Source organism: Heterodontus francisci, chromosome 18, assembly GCF_036365525.1.
Source record: "Heterodontus francisci isolate sHetFra1 chromosome 18, sHetFra1.hap1, whole genome shotgun sequence".
NCBI lineage: Eukaryota > Metazoa > Chordata > Chondrichthyes > Heterodontiformes > Heterodontidae > Heterodontus > Heterodontus francisci.
In genome coordinates, this window is record NC_090388.1 from 63,284,254 (window position 1) to 63,302,417 (window position 18,164).

At 44.6% G+C, this 18,164-nt stretch overlaps 1 protein-coding gene across 14 annotated transcripts in view; it reads left to right on the forward strand.

Annotated features, from left to right (window-relative positions):
* The first annotated feature begins 1,617 nt into the window (after positions 1-1,617).
* The window catches only part of LOC137379685 (uro-adherence factor A-like), a 117,030-nt gene continuing 100,483 nt past the window's right edge, over positions 1,618-18,164 (forward strand). For 12 of the 14 annotated variants that reach the window (XR_010976889.1, XR_010976890.1, XM_068050882.1 and 9 more), the window contains exon 1: positions 13,496-13,580. The gene's annotated coding sequence lies outside the window, so the exon portion shown is untranslated. Of the gene's footprint in view, positions 1,710-13,495; positions 13,612-18,164 lie in introns of those variants that run through there. The other 2 variants (XM_068050878.1, XM_068050876.1) reach the window with 2 other exon arrangements.

Here is an 18,164-nt window from a genome sequence, read left to right on the forward strand (position 1 = left end):
CAGTAAGGTTATCAAGAGTCAGTCATTACTCAAAGGTTAAAAGAGCATGATAGTTAGGAGCATGATGAAAATTATGCCAGTTTACCCATATTTCAAATATTCTTACGCTAGCAACTGTCCTTGCATGATCGTTGACGTGGAAAGATTTCATCATTGACACCTTTTAGCTTTTATGCCAAATATTCCCCTTTGTCAGCAAGCTTACAAAGAGCTACATCCTCTTTTCTATACAATAATGATCAAGAAGTACAAAATCACTTCCTATCATGCTGCACAACCAGATATTTGCTCAACCAGATATTTACTCAACATATAAACTATTTAAAAGTCTACATTGGGACTGTGCATAGTTATTTTTTATATTTTTAAGTCATGCAATCATAGATTGTCTAAGTTGGACATGTTGGCCCTGAGGGTTGTTACCATCCGATCTTATTAACCCAACAGAATAATTTTTTTATATTCATTCATGGGATCTGGGGGTCATTGAAAAAACAGAAGTTAATTGTCCTTGAAAAAGTGGTGATGAGCCACCTTCTTGACAAATGAGTGGCTTGATCGGCCATTTTAGAGGTCATTTTTTCTAAACTAGGGCAGTGATTTATGTTGTATGATCATTTTGAGAGTGATGTCCCTTTAAGAAATTCTTTTTTACAGGCTAGCTGCTTTGTTGGAGTGTAACAGGTGCTTGACAGTGTTCTCTGTTTCCTTCTCCTTCTGGGGTAGATGGAAACTGTACAGGCTGGACGGATTGCACCTTAACAGAGCTGGGACCAATGTTTGCTAGTGCAATTGGGGAGGGTTTAAACTAACTTGTTAGGGGGATAGGAACCAGGAGGTAACATTAGAGAGGAAAAATAAGGTGCTCAAAGAATTGGGAGTGACAGTTAGCACTAGAGTAAGAAATAGTCAGATATTAGATGGATTCAGAGTCAGACAGAATGCAATAAGATCTAAATTAGGTTTACTGTTCATATATGCGAATGCACAGAGTGTATAGACAAGATTGGTGAGCTTGTGCTGGAATCTGGCCATAATGAGGGGTTGTAAAGTTAAAAGAGTTATTTTCCTATGAATAAGCGATTAAAAATTAAAAAAGATTCATCTTCCTAAAAGGTAATCTCTATAATACTAAATGGACATGAGCTTCTGAATGAAAACCTTGCCTCAACTTGGAAGCATAAAGGCAGCTTCTGATAAGAAGGATTCGCTCCCAAAGTCATGAACAACACCAAACAGTAAAACATTGATAAATAGTTTTGCAAACTGTCACAAAGGCTACCACAGTACAATATTTGATTAGATGGTTTTATGCCGATAGCTCTAAGCCGCAGTCAACTGAATTTTTGACAAAGTTATCCAAACCCAAAAACTGGATTGTAATCTTGAAACACAGATGGTCAATTTTTCATTCGTCATCATGAAGCTTGCAGTTTCATTTTCTTAGAAATCAAAGAGGCCCATACCTTACCTAGAAATTAACAGTTATACAACCTTTCTTAGGAATCAAAGAGGATGGTCCTTACCTAGAAATTAACAGTTATACCGCCTTATTTGGGAAATAAAGGGGGACAAACTTACTTACAGTTCAGGTAACACCCCCATACAAAAGAAATTCATTATGCAGCTTGAGAAACTGTATAAATATTGGGAGCACAGATGAGATATTTAGACACATTGGACTCGTTCCAACGCCTCTCACGATAAAGGTATGACTATTGGAGTTAGGTAATGGTAATGTTACTTTAATAATTGATGGATATCCTACTTAAATATTTTAATTGTAATATTTAGATTTAAAAATTGGATTCTCTACTGGAAACAAGATTGTACTTTCTATCTTTTCCTAGAACTATTAACATTAAGATTGACTGTCTCACCAACTGTGAATTGGTTCTTTCATAAACTTTCATATAATTTAGAATTCGTATTGTCTCACATAGTCTTCTGTATTGCTAACTTGTGAACCCATCTTCGTACACTTGTCGGTGTGGAGGTACATTACTGAGGAGAGATTCCCAGACCCTCATAATATCTGGGTTGTTATAATCTGGCTGAAAGTTGTTTAAAAAAAGCTATCTGGAGGACGGTAATATTCTCAGCTGGTTTCTTTCCTTAGGGAAAGTTAGATCAGTCCTTCAGACCCATTCCAATGTCTTAAGTTGAGAGCAATCATCTGATAAGCACCCCTGATTCAGGATAGTCGCAAAAAGGGGCTAGAATTATAATCCACCATAATCTGAAGGTGCAGGTAGCCAGGTGGGGGTATGAAGTTGTGGTGATAATGGAGACCTGGCTCATAAAAGGGCAGGACTGTGTACTAAATATTCCTAAATACCAGATGTTCAGGAAAGATAGGGAGGGAAAGAAAGGAGAAGGGGTGGAAGTATTGATTAAGGATAATATTACAGTGCTGGGGAGAGAGGATGCCCTACAGGGGTCAAGGACAGAATCTATTTGGTTAGGGCTAAGAAACAATAGAGATATTATTACACTACTGGATGTATTCTATAGGCCACCAACTCATGAGAAATATATAGAGGAACAAATTTGCAAGGAAATGACAGAGAGGTGTAAAAACTATAGAATCGTTATAATGGGGCACTTTAAATTTCCTCAAAGAGACTGGAATTGTAATAGTGCAAAGGGCAGAGAGGGGCAAGAGTTTAGAGGAATTTTTTGATGAAGAATTTCTATATCAGTGTGTTTCCAGTCCAACAAGGAATGAACGTTTCTGGATATGGTTCTAGGGAATGAGGTGGCTCAAGTGCATCAAGTCTTGATAGGACAAACAAAGCCAGAACTGTTTGGATGATGAAAGAGATAGACAGTAAGATGAAGCAGAAAAAGTTTGCATATGACATGTCAAGTTGATAATACAATTGGGAGCCAGGCTAAATATAGAAATTTCAGAGGGGAAGTGAAAAATGAAAGAAGAGCTACAAAGAGAGAGTAAGAGAAGAGACTAGTAACCAACATAAAAGGAAATCCAGAAGTCTTCTATAGGCATATAAATAGTAAAAGGATGCTAAAAGGAGCAGGGCCAATTAGGGACAAAAAAGGGGATTTACGCATGAGGCAGAGAGCATGGCTGAGGTACTAAAGAGTACTTTGCATGTGTCTTTCCCAAGGAAGAAGATGCTGCCAAAGTCATAGTGAAAGAGGTAGTTGAGACACTGAATGGGCTAAAAATTGATAGGGAGGAGATATTAGAAAGGCTGTCAGTAATTAAAGTTGATAAGTCACCAGGATCAGATTAGATGCATCCGAGGAGACTGAATGAAGTAAGGGTGGAAATTAGAGTCATAGAGTCATAGAGTTATACAGCACAGAAACAAGCCCTTCGGCCCATTGTGCCTGTGTCAGCCAACAAGCACCTACCTATTCTAATCCCATTTTCCAGCACTTAGACCGTAGCCTTGTATGCTATGGCATTTCAAGTGCTCATCTAAATACTTCTTAAATTTTGTGAGGGTTTCTGCCTCTACCATCTCTTCAGGCAGTGCGCTCCAGATTCCAACCACCCTCTGGGTGAAGAAATGTTTCCTCAAATCCCTCTAAACCTCCTACACCTTACCTTAAATCTATGCCCCCTGGTTATTGACCCCTCCACCAAGGGAAAAATTTTCTTCCTACCTAACCTATCAATGCCCCTCATAATTTTGTATACCTCAATCATATTTCCCCTCAGCCTTCTCTACTCTAAGGAAAACAACCCTAGCCTTTTCAGTCTCTCTTCATAGCTGAAATGTTCCAGCCCAGGCAACATCCTGGTGAATCTCCTCTGCACCCTCACCAGTGCAATCACATCCTTCCTATAGTGTGCTGCCCAGAACTGTACACAGTACTCCAGCTGTGGCCTAACTAGCGTTTTATACAGCTCCATCATAAACTCCCTGCTCTTATATTCTATGCCTCGGCTAATAAAGGCAAGTATCCCATATGCTTTCCTAACCACCTTATCGACCTGTGCTGCTGCCTTCAGTGATCTATGGACAAGTACACCAAGGTCCCTCTGACTCTCTGTACTTCCTAAGGTCCTCCCATCCATTGTATATTCCCTTGCCTTGTTAGTCCTCCCAAAATGCATCACCTCACACTTCTCAGGATTAAATTCCATTTGCCACAGCTCCGCCCATCTTACCAGTCCCTCTATATCATCCTGTAATCTAAGGCTTTCCTCCTCACTTTTTACAACACCACCAATTTTCTTTTCATCTACGAACTTACTGATCATACCTCCTATATTCACATCTAAATCATTAATGTACACTACAAACAACAAGGGTCCCAGCACCGATCCCTGGTACACCACTGGTCACAGGCTTCCACTCGCAAAAACAACCCTCAACCATCACGCTCTGCCTCCTGCCACTAAGCCAATTTTGGGTCCAATTTGCCAAATTGCCCTGGATCTCATGGGCTCTTACCTTCTTAGCCAATCTCTCATGCGGAACCTTATCAAAAGCCTCACTGAAGTCCATATAAACTACATAAACTGCTTTACCCTCATTGACACATCTCGTCACTGCCTCAAAAAATTCAATCAAGTTAGTCAGACACGACCTCCTCCTGACAAATCCATGCTGACTACCCCTGATTAATCCCTGCCTCTCCAAGTGGAGATTAATCCCGTTGCTCAGAATTTTTTCCAATATTTTCCCTACCACTGATGTTAGACTCACCGGCCTATAATTACTTGGTTTATCCCTGCTCCCTTTCTTGAATAATGGTACCACATTTGCTGTCCTCCAGTCTTCTGGTACCTCTCCCATGGCCACAGAGGATTTGAAAATTAGTGTCAGAAGCCATGCGATCTCTTCCCTTGCCTCACATAACAGCCTGGGATACATCTCATCTGGGCCTGGAGATTTATCCACTTTTAAGCCTGCTAAAACAGCTAATATTTCCTCCCTTTCAATGCTAATATGCTCAGGTATATCACAAACCCCTCCCTGATCTCCACACCTACATCGTCCTTCTCCACAGTGAACACAGATGCAAAGTAATCATTTAAAACCTCACCTATGTCCTCTGCCTCCACACATAGATTGCCACTTTGGTCCCTAATGGGCCCTACTCTTTCCCTGGTTATCCTCTTGCCCTTAATATACCTATAAAACGCCTTAGGATTTTCCTTTATCTTGCCCACCAGTGTTTTTTCATGTCCCCTCTTCGCTCTCCTAATTATTTTTTTAAGTACCCCCTACACTTTCTATACTCCACTAGTGCCTCCACTGTTTTCAGCACTCTGAATCTGCCACAATCCTCCTCTTTTTACTGATCCAATCCTCTATATCCCTTGACATCCAGGGTTCCCTGGACTTGTTAGTCCTACCCTTTACCTTAATGGGTACATGTTGGCTCTGAACTCTCACTATTTCCTCTTTGAATGACTCCCACTGATCTGATGTCGACTTTCCTACAAGTAGCTGCTCCCAGTCCACTTTGGCCAGATCCTGTTTTATCATCTTAAAATCGGCCTTCCCGCAATTCAGTACCTTTATTTTCGGTCCATCTTTGTCCTTTTCCATAACTACCTTAAATCTTACAGAGTTATGGTCACTATCCCCGAAATGTTGCCCCACTGACACTTCTACCACTTGTCCGGCTTCATTCCCTAAGATTAGGTCCAGTACTGTCCCTTCTCTTGTAGGACTTTCTACGTACTGGCTCAAAAAAGCTCTGCTGTATGCATTTTAAGAATTCCGCCCCACTTTAAGCCTTTTGGGGGCTTAAATTTTGGAGGAACTGGTCATAATCTTTGAATCCTCCTTAGATACAGGTTTGGGTGTAGGCGTTTGGAAGGTGTGGTGGGAAGGTGGGGGGGGTGGGCAGTGGGGAGTCTGCATTGGTGACAGAGGACTGAAGAATTGCACATGTTACACCCTTATTCGAAAAAGGGTGTAAGGATAAACCCAGCAACTACATGCCAAGTTTAACCTCGGTAGTGGGAAAGCTTTTAGAAATGATAATCTGGGACAAAATTCATAGGCAGCATGGATTTGTTAAGGGAAAATCATGTTTAACTAATTTGATTGAGTTTTTTGATGAAATAACAGAGAGGGTTGATGATGTTAATGCAGTTGATTTGGTGTACATGAACTTCCCAAAGGTATTTGACAAAGTGCCACATAACAGGCTTTTCAGCAAAATTGAAGCTCATGGAATGAAAGGGACAGTGGCAACCTGGATGCAAAATTGGCTGAGTGACAGAAAACAGAAAGTAGTGGTCAACCATGTTTTGCAGACTGGAGGAAGGTATACAGGGGGTTCCCCAGGGGTCAGTGTTAGTACCACTGTTTTTCTTGATCTAGATTATTAATGACCTAGATTTGTGTGTGCAGAGCACAATTTCAAAATTTGCAGATGACACAAATCTTGTAAGTATTATGACTGTCATGCTAGGCCCCTACCTGCCAAGAATGAAGCACATTAATTTTGTCATGAACATTGATTTTAAACTGTTACTGGAATGAAGAAAGGACTTGTCAAACAGATCAGCCGTGGCTGGAAAAGACATTTGCATATTAACAGACGGTGTTTGGAAGGACAAAGGACCATTCCCTGACACATTCAACCCAAAATGGACCTTGATCACTGGGTATTGTGTGCAAGAGAAGCATTCCAGAAACTGCTAAGGTGATACAATCCAAGACGTGGTCAGACCAGTTAGTCACATGACTAACCTGCTTGGGTTTTCTGAATTGTACAAACAGTTTGAACTCAGAAAGTCTGTTTGCTCCTGAACTGAGAAGCTCTTTCCCATCTGCTCCCATCTCTTTCTCACAAGCCTTTGAATCCACTGAAGACACATGAACCCCAAGAGAGAAAAGTCTCCGACAGCTAACAAGGTGTAAGAAGAATACTGGGTCCCAGTGAAAAGCAAGATCTACCTACAATCAAGGACTCTACAGTGAGCTCAAAGAACCATGACAATAACTCTTCAGATATTGCCTCAAATGTTTCCATTTTATTTTTCTTCTGCTCTTCTGTCTGTTTGCATGCGTCTATCGTGTATGCATGCTAGCGTGGGCGTGTCGTGTATCCGGAGGCGTCAACCGAATTAGAGTTAAAGTTCAAGTTTAATAAATTTCAACTTTTCTTCTTTAAAGCTAAAAAAACCTGTTTGTGCTGGTTTCTTTGCCTTATAATTGGAAAGCAGTGAACAAGGATTCACCAAGGGGGAGCTAAAAGCATGCTGTTTTTAAAATTCAACGCTGTTACAGTAAGACCAGGTGAAGGCTGAGACGGGTAAGGATCAGGTACTGAAGGTAAGTATTTTGGTGGGGGGGAGGGGGAAGAGGGCAGGAATGACATGTAAGGCAACTTGGGGTGGGTGGAAGAGGGGCTGGAAAGATTTTTTAAATTAGTTTTAATAATTTTAAATTAACTGGCACCAAGCCTTTTTAAAAATGGCGCTGACGCAGTTGACAGGGACGGAGTGCCCGCCCCCTCAACATCATCTGGGAGGGGTGGAGGTCTGACCTGGCTATTTTGGAAGCTCGCTGCCGAGACGAACAGCGAGCTAGTAAAATGCAGCCCTAAAAGGCCTTAATGTTCTGAGAGGTCAGAATCGGGTTAAACAAACAAACAGTTTTCTACCAGAAGCATGTGATTGGAGCTTAGGTTTCAGTTTCACAAGACGATTTTAAAGAGTACTTGCAAAAAGTGACTGCAAAAAGCTGCAATGCTGGGTGTTGTTTTTAAAAGTTTCCCAGAGCTGCTGAACTGAACCTGTTTTCTAGGAGCTAAGCCTTGGAAAGTACAAGTTATGACCATTGTTTCCAGTGCCTTGAAGAGTTACACAAGGTGAGACCAGTGAAGCTACACCACTAGGACTGTTGTGCTGTTGTGAGCAAACCTGCGGAAGTTCCGGAAAGGTGAGCAGTTTTGGTGGGAAGCAGTATCGGTGGGGTTTGGAGTGCAGAGAAACTGCTATAGAGTGGAAACTGATGTTTGCAACTTGGGAGATGGGAATCTGGAGTTCTACTTGGAAAGTTCAAAGACCTGAAGCACTTTGTGAGAGTTTGGCATTACCCTGCCACTAGAACTACCAAAACGACTTGTGAGATACACCCTTGTAGCATCTGATAGTTAACGTGTAACCTTTAAAGATATACATACATTGATTGTGGTTAAATGTTCATGTTTAATTTATGTTGGTTTTGGTTTGAGTGTTAAAGTAAAATTTATCAAAGTTCAATCTTGTCTGTTTGGTTTTTGTTTCCTAAATTGGTGTCAGTTGGTGGATTTGATTTTCTTTGGTTTGTTGGTGGTCTCCATGGAGATCATAGCACATTGTTATGGTCAGGTGAGGAGGGATTGAAGGGCTTCCCTCTTTTCCCTCTCCTTGTTTGACCACAACAGATTTAATTCTTTTTTTAAATTGATGTACTGGCCAATTCAATAGGTGTTTGATTACTTCCTTGCTATGATCATAGGAAGAACCAATCAGACATGTTTACTTCAGTTTAACAAAGAAAGTTTATTGTACTTAAACCAAACTAATTAAAATAAAAACTAGGCACCAACTTTCACTCACACACACTAGAGGTTTACACACACAAAAATAGGTTGCAGAGTGGGAAGGGTAGATTGGTCGAGTTAGAATCCAGAGAAAAGTATACAGTTTGTGGAGTTTGGTGATTCAGCTAGCTGCCAGTTGAATTTGGTGGTCCTGAGGCTTTTAGTTAAAAAAGGTAGATGACTGATTTGGTGGGTCTCTTGGAGACAGTGATGCAGATGATTTCCTTCAAAGGGGTTTCTGATTGCAGCTGGAGTATGCAGAGGTGGTCAGTCAACAGGCAGGATTCGAAACTTGCAAGCTGAAAAGGAGAGAGAGAGAGAGACCCCCACTTGGGTCTGTACATGTCAGAGTCCAGATGCTTCTTCTTGCTGCTGCAGAAAAAACACCAGCTTAGGGGCGGCACAGTGGCGCAGTGGTTAGCACCCCAGCCTCACAGCTCCAGCGACCCGGGTTCAATTCTGGGTACTGCCTGTGTGGAGTTTGCAAGTTCTCCCTGTGTCTGCGTGGGTTTCCTCCAGGTGCTCCGGTTTCCTCCCACAAGCCAAAAGACTTGCAGGTTGGTAGGTAAATTGGCCATTATAAATTGCCCCTAGTATAGGTAGGTGGTGGGGAAATATAGAGACAGGTGGGGATGTGGTAGTAATATGGGATTAGTGTAAGATTAGTATATATGGGTGGTTGATGGTCGGGACAGACTCGGTGGGCCGAAGGGCCTGTTTCAGTGCTGTATTTCTAAACTAAACTAAACTAAAACCACAGAGGGGGGAGAGGGGCTTGTCACATGACTGTCACTCAATCATTCAAGCAGAGTAGTCAGCAGTATTTCTTCTTGCTAACAGTAAAAGAACAAGCAGTTCCCTTAAATTTTCTGGGCCTTGGTCCTTGCTGGGATGAGCAGACATTTTGGGCTGGATTTTATGTCGCACTCGGTGGCAAAAGGTGGAGGCCTGCACGCGCGCCTTTCATTCCGTGGAGTCGCTGCTATCTTATATGCGGTGCGTCATTAACATAGCCAGGGCGGTCCAGCCCCCGATGACGTGGAGTGGGTGAGCGAGCTGTCCCTGGCAACAGCGTCCGGTGCCACTGCGCAGGTGCTGGTGCCATTTTTAAAGGGCTTAGTGTCCTAAATTACAATTTCAATTTTTAAAGGAACAGTGAATTTAAAATAAACAATAATTACAAAAGTCTTTCCAGCCCCTCTACCCCCCCAATAGGATTACGTCATTCCTGTCCTTTCCCCCCCAAAATACTTACCTTGAATATATGACCTTGCCCCCCACCCCACAAAGTTCAGAACCTTTTCCCTTTACCCCTTTCCATCACCCCCTAGACCAATCAAGTAAGTTTGACCCCACTCCTCCCCCTCCCCACTTTGATAACCTTCCCTTCTCCCCCTTCCCCACAGGTCTTGCGCTTCGTTGCCCCGGATGGGGATTCGAAGGCGCGGTAGTACCGGCCGGCGGGATGAAGATTGCGACACTCATCAGGAGGTGACGAGAACTTCATTAATGCAGTAAATGGCAGAACCCTTAGGAGTTGACAGGCGGAGAGATCTGAGCGTACAGGTCCACAGGTCACTAAAAGTGGCAACGCAGGTGGATAATGTCGTCAAGAAGACATACGGCATACTTGCCTTCATCAGTCGGGGCATAGAGTATAAAAATTGGCAAGTCATGCTGCAGCTGTACAGAACTTTAGTTAGGCCACACTTAGAATATTGCGTGCAATTCTGGTTGCCACACTACCAGAAGGACGTGGAGGCTTTGGAGAGGGTACAGAAGAAGTTTCCCAGGATGTTGCCTGGTCTGGAGGGCATTAGCTATGAGGAGAGGTTGGATAAACTCGGATTGTTTTCATTTGAACGACGGAGGTGGAGGGGCGATAGAGGTTTACAAAGTTATGAGCGGCATGGACAGAGTGGATTGTCAGAAGCTTTTTCCCAGGGTGGAAGAGTCAGTTACTAAGGGACATAGGTTTAAGGTGAGAGGGGCAAAGTTTAGAGGGGATGTGCGAGGCAAGTTCTTTACACAGAGGGTGGTGAGTGTCTGGAACTTGCTGCCGGCGGAGGTGGTGGAAGCAGGTACGGTAGCGACGTTTAAGAGGCATCTTGACAAATACATGAATAGGATGGGAATAGAGGGATACGGTCCCCGGAAGTGCAGAAGGTTTTAGTTCAGGCATGAAAATCGGCGCAGGCTTGGAGGGCCAAATGGCCTGTTCCTGTGCTGTACTGTTCTTTGTTCTTTGTAAGTAAATTAATCGGAATATTTAAATGATGGTCCCATCGCCAAGCGGCGGGTGGGGGGGTGCAACCACGAGGCCTCGCCACCGCCATCAAGCTCGGGACGGGCCCTGACGGCTTTGAGGTTGGTGGCAGGCCTCAGCCAGGGCAATCTTCATGCCCCGCCCCATCACGGATCCCGACATCGAGGCCCCTATAATATTCAGCCCTTCCACTCCCTCCTCACAGGCCTTGCAGTGTAGGATAGTGAATTACTGGTACAATCAAAGTTCCTCCCACCTCTAGTCTCTCCCCTGCAAATCTCTCTCCTACCTTTGGTTTCCCCTCTTCCCCACCCTCGGTTTCCCCTCCTCGTACTATCTTCCACAGATTCTGACCCCTTGCCATCCCCCATTGGTGTCTCCTCTTCCCCTTTCTTATTTCTCTATCCTCATCCACTGCCTAAATAATTTTCACCCCTCTTCACCTGGCTATTTGACTCCCCCTGCCACCTTTATAACTTACCCGGGTGCTTATTATCCATGCAGGAGGTTCACCAGGTTACTCACAATACAGCCCACTCTCTGTCAGTCATGGATGAGCTGGACGAACAGCCAATAAAATTGGAACTCAGTGATGCCATTGATTCTCTAGCCAGTGGAAAAGCCCCTGGAAAGGACGGCATTACCCCTGAAATAATCAAGAGTGCGAAGCCTGCTATACTCTCAGCATTCCATGAACTGCTTTGCCTGTGCTGGGATGAGGGAGCAGTACCACAGGACATGCGTGATGTCAATATCATCACCCTCTTTCAGAACAAGGGTGATGGCGGTGACTGCAACAACTACCGTGGAATCTCCCTGCTCAGCATAGTGGGGAAAGTCTTCGCTCGAGTCATTTTAAACAGACTCCAGAAGCTGGCTGAGCATGTCTACCCTGAGGCACAGCGCGGCTTTCGAGCAGAGAGATCCACCATTGGCATGCTGTTCTCCCTTCGCCAGCTACAGGAGAAATGCCGCGAATAACAGATGCCCCTCTACGTTGCTTTCATAGATCTCACCAAAGACCAGCAGACGTGGTCTCTTCAGACTACTAGCAAAGATCGGATGTCCACCAAAGCTACCTCATTCCATGACAATATGAAAGGCACAATTCAGCATAGCGGTGCCTCATCAGACCCCTTTCCTATCCTGAGTGGCGTGAAACAGGGCTGTGCTCTCACTCCTACACTGTTTGGGATCTTCTCACCGCTGCTCTCACACGCATTCAAGTCTTCAGAAGAAGGAATTTTCCTCCACATAAGATCAGATGGCAGGTTGTTCAACCTTGCCTGTCTTAGAGCAAAGACCAAAGTACGGAAAGTCCTCATCAGGGAACTCCTCTTTGCTGACAATGCTGCATTAACATCCCACACAGAAGAGTGTCTGCAAAGACTCATCAACAGGATTGCGGCTGCCTGCAACGAATTTGGCCTAACCATCAGCCTCAAGAAAACAAACATCATGGGACAGTATGCCAGTATTGCTCCATCCATCAATTATGGCGACCATGCTCTGGAAGTGGTTCAAGAGTTCACCTACCTAGGCTCAACTATCACCAGTAGCTTGTCTCTCGGTGCAGAAATCAACAAGTGCATGGGAAGAGCGACTGCTGCTATGTCCAGACTGACCAAGAGGGTGTGGGAAAATGGCGCACTGCACAGAACACAAAAGTCCGAGTGTTTCAAGCCTGTATCCTCAGTACCTTGCTCTACGGCAGCGAGGCCTGGTCAACGTATGTCAGCCAAGAGCGATGTCTCAACTCATTCCATCTTTGCTGCCTCTGGAGAATCCTGGCATCAGGTGGCAGAACCGTATCTCCAAAACAGAAGTCCTCGAGGCGGCCAATATCCCCAGCATATACACCCTACTGAGCCAACAGTGCTTGAGATGGCTTGGCCACGTGAACCACATGGAAGATGGCAGGATCCCCAAAGACGCATCGTACAGCGAGCTCATCACGGGTATCAGACCCACCAGCCATCCATGTCTCCGCTTTAAAGACTTCTGCAAATGCGACATGAAGTCCTGTGACGTTGACCCCAAGTCCTGGGACTCAGTTGCCAGTGATCGCCAGAGTTGCCAGACAGCCATACAGGTGGGGTAAAGAGTGGCGAGGAAGAGACTTAGCAGTCGCAGGAAAAAAGACAAAAGTGCAAGAAGAGAGCCAACTGTGTAACAGCCCAGACAACCAATTTTACCTGCAGCGCCTGTGGAAGAGCCTGTCACTCTAGAATTGGCCTTTCTAGCCACTCCAGGCGCTGCTCCACAAACCACCACTCGAGACCAGGAGGCCAAAGAAGATATAACAGCTGCCCCTGAATCTGACCACACCCAACATGATGTTCCCACTCTTTATCCCAATTCAATGGGTCAGATCAGTAAGAAACTGTGACTGACATTCTCTCTCTCTCTATCCCAGCTCAGCGGGTGAGGTCAGGAACAGGTTTCCTGGCTGACGTTCCCTCTCCCTATCCCAAGTGAACAAAGAAAACGGACAAAGAAATCTTTTTAATGCCCCGATGATTTTTCTCCCTTGGTTGCTCTCAGCAGCGCCAGGAGACTGCATCAGCCGCAAGCTTCACACCGCACGTGCTGGGCCTCATGCCGATCGCGCGGGCCCGACTGCCTCAGCTGTTGCCAGGAGCCTATTGTGACGTCACAACGGCTGGGCGTTCCGCTGCGCGCGAGTTCCGCCTCGGGCTGGGCGGGCGTGCGCAGTGTCAGTGAGTCGCGGAGCTCCAGGGCGATCGGCTCAGACCAGCCGTGCCCAGCCGCTGTCTGCTCAATGGTTAGTGTGTCTTCTTTTTGAACCATTTTGCGTGAGTAGTTTTTTTTTTCGCCTTCAAAATTCCTGAGTTGTTTTTGCAAACAGGACCTCTAATCTTGCAGTTCCTTTGCCTTTTTGTCAAAAAAAATTCTAATCGCTCTTTTTATCGCTGAGATTTTCAACAATTGGTAAACACGTAGTAGTCGGTGGGAGGGAGGGAGGGAGGAAGGGGGACGGAATTTGTCCAGTTTCAGTCCTCTTTTGGCGGTCTTGGCTTTTGTTTTCTTTAAACTCAAGCTTTTTAGTGGTTTCTTAATCTCATATCTGCACAGTGCGGATGTTTTTTTCCAATGTGTTTCAAAAGCTATATGTATTTAAAAAGGGGAGACATCTAGACATAGTTGGAAATACAATCTTTACTAAGTGTATACTTTGTTACTTTGTGTATTTAGGAATGTTTGTTTGCATCAAATTAACTTTTAACCATACTAGAAAGAGTTTGTTGGTATGTAAGCTTTAATTGAAGTAACCGGTAGTGGGAGTTTATTGAATTGGGTTAAGTACATTTGAAGAGATTTTTTTTTAGGTACACATCATTTTTTTTTCAATGGCAAGTGCTGATGGGGGTGGGGAATGCAAAAGATGAAAATCTAAAATCGGAGCAGAAAATGCAGCAATTGCATAGGCCAGTCAGTATCTGTCTTGCATATGAGTTTTTAGAACGGAAATTAGTGCACTTGTTGGGTTTACAGTATTATTTTGTTTCAACCATCTGTACCTGTTTATCGAGATCAGTTTTTTCTGAAAAGCTTGTGGTTAGGTTGGAAGATCAACAACAGCACTACTTAATACACTACTTATTCCATTGCTAAGGTGGAACTGTGATTTGTCTCTTAAAAGGAAAAAGTCACTGCTGTGAAATAGATACATAGTGAGATTTGTATGAGGTTAATTGCTGTAAGTAGTCCTGTCCTGAGGTCAGTAACTGATAATTAGCATAACAAATGAGGCGATCTTGTCTGTCTTCTTACTAGCTTCTTTTCTCACAATGGCAAGACTGAGAAAATGGTCCAGTTTGTTTGTTATACAATAGACCCAGAAGAATCATTCATTTTAAATATAAGTATTGAATATCTGGCAGTTCCATTTGTGTTTGCGATGCACATTAAATTTCTGTTGTCCTGGTTGAGTTGTCTAAAGTATATTTCAGCCTGAAACAAAACAGAAAATGCTGGAATTATTTGGGTCAGGCAGCTTCCATTTTTAAAATATTTTTATTTTTTGAGGACTTGTGTTAAAACAAACGATTCCATGGAAATGTTTTTTAACCACATTCACCAAAAGGACACTTGAGATGTTGTTTCTAAACCACCTGTGCTGGAAACCACCTGTGATTTGGGCTCAGTAAACCATAGAACCCTTGGTGATTTGAGGAAAAATGGTAACAGAAGCCACATGTCAAGGTTTATGGAGGTCAGAAGGTCAACACTTTGTTTGGGGTTTGGACATTGTTTTCAGTTTAGTTGGGGTGTGAATTGTTTGAACACAGTGGTGTTTTCCTGCCAAGGAGAAAAAAAAAACACCCAGCTCACCACCACCTCTACCCCTTTGAAGAAATCCTGCCAAGATCCAGTGTGGAAGAGCTAAAATCCCTGGTGCTGCATAGCTCTTGTGAAGCTGAGAAAAATCCTGCGATTCAAGTGTGTGCTGGTGGAAAAACCCTGATGTCACATTTCTCCTGGAAAGCCAACTAGAATAATTCTCGATGTCTCCAGAACAGACTGCTTCTCAAATGATCCCAGTGATCTGTCTCCGGACGCCAGACCAAAAAAGGGACAACTGGCTACCTTCCATATCTTTTTTTTGTCAAGAATTAGCAAGTAGTAATTTTTGGCTTTTTGAAGCAGACATCTACAGAGGGAATTTCTGTATTTTTCCTGTGTGTGTGTGTGTGTGTAATTGGGGACTTTAAAAAGGGAACTTTTATATTTCAATCTGTGTGTCAATGCTTTGCTTTGTTACAGGTTGTCTTGTTTTATAGTAAACTGATAATTTTGTTGTTTAGGAAATGTGGTTGGTGTACTTTATTCTGGGATTAAAAAAATAGTGTATGATTGGCTGGCTGTACTGGTAACCGGGTAAACACTTGGATATATGTTGTGACTTGTGGAGAAGTGGAATTAGAGAAGACGGTGCATTCCTGCTGCCATGGTCATAACATATAAACTGAGTTAGCGGACAGGAGCTGTCCACTGACTGAAAAGTCGGTGGCGAACCCGTGTCTGCCTGGCCTGGGGATCCGATCTGCATTTTGCGGTTCCCTGGCCTTTAATTGGTCTGAGGTGGGTCTCCCACCCGCTTGAAGCTGCAAGTCCCACCTAATGGAGCTGCTGGCCAGTCAGAGAGCTGACAGCTCTTAGTCCCAGCAGCGCCACTGGGAGTGGTGGCCACTGCTGGGGCTGCAACCCAGCCATCGGGAAGATGTTGGGGAGTCTGGAGAACAAAGGTATGTTTTTGGCGCCTCATCGGGGGTGATCGATCGGGCTCCGGCGAGGCAAGGGTGGTCGATTGCGGGGGGGGGGGTGGGTGTTGGGGGTGGTTGGGGCAGCGGGGGCAATCCTCTGTCGGCACAGGGTGCCTAATGAGGCCCCCCCCCTCACCCAGGCTGTCAGTAAGCCACCTGCTTTTGTCAAGTGGCTTCTCTTGCGCCTGGGTCTCCCGACCAGCCACGGGTAAAATCCCCGTGGTGGCGGGCGGAGGCCCCCAAATGACCATTAAGTGGCAACCGGGTAAAATTCCGGCCAACATTTCAGGTCGCTGACCTTTCAGCAGAATGGGGAAAAGTTGGAAATGTAATAGGTTTTCTGCAAGTGAAGGTTGGGGGGGAGGGAAGAACAACAAAAGTGATCGGGTGCAGGGCAGGAGAGATTAAATGACAAGGTTTCACGGTGCAAAGACAAAGGGAGTGGTAATGGGACAAGTAAAGAAACAAAAAGTGTGTCTGGATGAGGTGTGAATGGCAGAATTATAGCCATTCAAACACAAAGTAAAGGGATGGGAGGGGGCAAAAAAACAGCCAAAAAACATGTGAAAAAGAAAAAAATGGGGGCCGAGGTTATGATTTTAAATTATTGAACGCATGTTGAGTTCGGAAGGCTGTAAGTGCTGAGTAGAAAGAGGAGGTGCTGTTCCTTGAGCTTGTGTTGAGCTTCATTGGAACATTTATAGCTGGCCAGAGTGGGAGTAAGGCAGAAAATTGAAATAACAAGCGACAGGAAGCTCGGGGTCACGCTTGCGGACTGAATGGAGTGTTCTGCAAAATGGTCACCCAGTCTGCTTTTGGTCTCCCCTGTGCAGAGAACAGAATAAGGTAAATTAAATTGAAAGAAGTACAAGTAAATCGCTGTTTCACTTGGAAGGAGTGTTCAGGGTTTTGGCTGGTGAGAAGGGAGGAAGTAAAAGGGCAAGTGTTGCATCTCCTGTGTTTGCATGGGAAAGTTCAATAGGAAAGCAGGGGAGGTTTTGGGGGTGACTGAAGAATGGAGCAGGGTGTTGTGGAGGGAATCGTCCCTTTGGAATGCTGAAAGAAGAGCGGAGGCTGAGATGTTTTTGGTGGTGGCATCATGCTGGAGGTGGCGGAAATGGCAGAGGATGATCCGTTGAATACGGAGGCTGGTGGGTTGGAAGGTGAGGGCAAGGTGAACACTATCATAGTTCTGGGAGGGAGGGCAAGTGGTGAGAGCAGAAGTGTATAAAATTGGTTGAACATGGTCGAAGGCCTTGTCAACCTCTGGGGTGTGGAGGGGTTTGCGGGGAGAGAGATCCTTGATTGAGGAAAAAGGAAGACATGTCAGCAGCACTAGGATAGAAGGCTGTATTGTCCAAACAGATGCAATGGAGATGGAGAAACTGGGAGAATGGAATTGAGTCCTTGCAGGAAGTGGGGTATGAGTAAGTGTATCCAGGTAGCTGTGGGCGTTCATGGGTTTATAGTTAATATAGGTTGATAGCCTATCCCAATAAATGGAGATAGGGAAGGGAGGAGTCAGAGATGGACCATATGAAGGTGAGAGAAGGGTGAAAATCGGAAACAGTCACCTGTAGTTTTCCAGTTCAGGGCGAGAGCACAGATAATCATCACTGGAGGAAGAGGTGAGAGAGAGGGCCTGAGTGGAACTGGAACAAGGAATGTTCCACATATCTAACAAAAAGGCATGCATAGCTGGTACCCATAACACCTTTTGTTTTGAGGAAGTGAGTGGAGTTGAAGGAGTAACTCAGCTAGGCAGAGGAGGGTGATAGTGGATGGAGACAGGTTGGGCTGCCATTCAGGAAGAAGCAGCGAGCTCCCAGACCATCCTTGTGGGGAATGAAGGTATAGACGGATTGGACGTCCATGGTGATAAGAGACAGTGCGGGCCAGACCAGGAAGCTGGAAACTGTTGGTGATGGAGGACATCGGAAGGGTCATGGATGTGGGTAGGAAGAGACTGGACCAGAAGAGCAAGAAATAGTCAAGATAGAGAAACAATCAGTTCAGTGGGGCAGAAACAGGCTGAATTAATTTGTCTACCAGGGCAGTCCTGTTTGTGGATTTTGGGAAGG